Here is a 2,733-nt window from a genome sequence, read left to right as displayed (position 1 = left end):
GCACTTAGGAGAGGGCTTGGTGCCTGTGCTCAGTCCCAGCTGCCAGAAAGCCCTGCCGATGGATACCCTGCTGATGGATGCCCTGTCTGCCAGGGCCAGTGGCGGGCTCTGAGAATCCTCCTCTTGCTGAGGCATGTTTTTCAGGCTGGAGAAGGGGTTGCAGCAGGTGAGTGCTGAGGTGCTGCACGTGGCTAGGGCAGCATCTCCAGCAATGGTTTCACTCCGGGCAGGCTTTTGCACTTCAGCTGCAGCATCATTGGCGAGGGGAGACTCGGAGAGGGGACTCGGCACCCTCGCCATGACCCTTGGCCCTCAGTGCCTTCGCTCTCAGCCACTGCCATCCGTTCCATCGCTCCCAGACATCACCCCTCAGCCCTCATCCATTGCCCCCACACGTGGCCTCTGTTTTGGATAGAAAAAAGTTTTATCATGCTAGTCTCTTGTATCTGGGGTCCAAACGCATAATAAAGAAATAAGAAATAATTTACAGCTTAACAACATTGTGAAAGGATGACAAAGGATGTGCTTGGATTCACCAAAAATACAACCTGAATCTTACTGGCAGGAAAATGCTCACCTTGCTCCTCTGCCCTCTTTTGCTGAAGGCCACAAAAGCCACTTGCGTCCCACCTTGAAAGAAAGAACAAAAAGTCACTCAAAGAATGACCTCTGAAAAGAAGGGCCAGAGATAACTTTGGAATCAAACTGGCAGGAAAATGCTCACCTTACTCGTCTGCCCTCGAGTGCCGATAGCCCCAACAACCGCTTGCATCAGACCTCGAAAGAAAGAACAGTATGTTGCTCACAGAATCACCTCTGACAAGAAGTGCCTCTTATTAGGGTTAGGGTTTAGGGTTTAGGGTTAGAGTTTAGGGTTAGGGTAAGGTTAGGGTTAGTGTTAGGTTTAGGGTTAGGGTTAGTTTTGGGTTTAGGGTTAGGGTTAGAGTTAGCGTTAATGTTAGGGTTAGGGTTTAGGGTTAGCTTAGGGTTAGTACGGGTTAGGGTAAGGGTTAGGATTAGGGTTAATCAGGGTTAGGGTTAATCAGAGTTAGGGTTTAGGTTAGGCTTAGGTTAGGGTTAGGGTTAGGGCCAGGATTAGGGTTAGGGTTGGGATTAGGGTTAGGGTTGAGGTTAGGGTTAGGGTTTATCAGGGTTCGGTTTTGGATTATGGTTAAGGTTCGAGTTAGATTTAGTAAGGGTTAGCGTTAGGGTTAGAGTTAGGGTTTGGGTTAGGGTTAGAGATTTGTTAAGGTTTATGTCTAGTACTCAGAACAGGAGAAGATACTTGCCAGTCTAAAGGTGCTTGCACAGGAAGCTCTTGTTCTTTGTGTAGTGCCAACAATGGTGCACCGATTTCTCTCGAGAGACAGTGGCTCAGGGCTTGCTTTCCTGTGTGGAATGGCAGTCGTTCACTTGTAGGAGTGCTGGGCTCAAACTGACTGTCTGGCAGCCAACAGTTCATATGGATGAAGATGCCTCCCTGCCCAAAGTTGCCTGCATAAAAAGCTCTTGCTCTTTGTGTAGTACCGATAGTGGCACACCTACTGCACTAGATAGATGATGAGTCAGGGTTAGGGTTAGTGTTATGAGCTATGATTTAGGGTTAGGGTTTGGGTTACCTGCCTGCATTCGCCTACGCAGCCGTGGGTGGATACAGGACTAAGCCCTGTCTTGTCCCACTGAAGGAATTTACAGGACTTCAACACTAATTGTTGAAATTAAAGATTTTCCCAACATTTCCCTCTTCTGAGACTTTTGGAAATTTCCAGCAAGTCTCCCTGATAAGCTTTATAGTACTTTGGGTTACAAACATTAGTACAGCAGTTCACAGAAATGAATGAAAGACAATAATCACTGTCACCACAGTCCCTGTTATTCGTTTGACCCTATTAGAGGGGCCTGGAAACCAAGATGATCTTTCCCAAAAACTTCCCAGATCCTCAGGTAGTATTGTCATTTTGTAATTCATGTAAGACTCTGCCTTGTTCCCCAAAACATCCAAATTAGTCCCTGCCTTCTGAGTTTGATCTCTGTACACACGGTGACAGCTGTTTATTATGGTACCGACCCTGTGAGGCCAACAGCAGATCCCTCACCCCCAGAGCCCGAGGCAGGGTGTCCTGGGGCAAACCCCCTGGTGAGACTGGCCCAAACTGCTGCAGACCCCCTGCACAGGAGCAGGAGGAACTGAGTACCCCCCAAAATCCCTCTGTTCCATCTTTTGGTGGTCCCAGCATGGGGGTGGCACAGTAGCCAACCACAGCCTCCAGAAAAGCCCCCCAGCCCCTCCTCCCTCAATCCATGCCTCAGTTTCCCCACCCTGAGCAGCTCCTGGGGACCCGGGGGGTGGCATCACCTGCCCCAGCACCACCCCCTCGAGTTCCTCTCCCCCACCAAAAGGAGGGGAGGCCCAGCGGACACGACCCCCCAGTCCCTGCACCCCGGGGACATGGGGGGCTCCCTGCAGCCCCCGCTCATCCCATCGATCTCAATCCATGGAGCCCACCTGGAACCGGGGGACACAGGGCTGGGGACACAGACCTGGGGTTGGGGTCACGACGCTGTCACACGGAGGAGGGGACAGGAAGCCAAAGCCCTGCTGCCCTCCCCACTCTTCTGACCTCTCCCACCCCTTTCCCATTGGTTTAGGAGGGTCCCAGCACTTTTTGGGGTGTGCTGGGTGCCGTGTTGTAGGGCAGGTGCCCTCCCAAAGGCCCCCAAACATCCCCGAAA

Source organism: Myiozetetes cayanensis, unplaced genomic scaffold (genome assembly GCF_022539395.1).
Source record: "Myiozetetes cayanensis isolate MyiCay16 unplaced genomic scaffold, myiCay2020 scf754, whole genome shotgun sequence".
Lineage (NCBI taxonomy): Eukaryota > Metazoa > Chordata > Aves > Passeriformes > Tyrannidae > Myiozetetes > Myiozetetes cayanensis.
The sequence above is the reverse complement of the archived record's forward strand: the minus strand, read 5'-3'. Positions refer to the sequence as shown.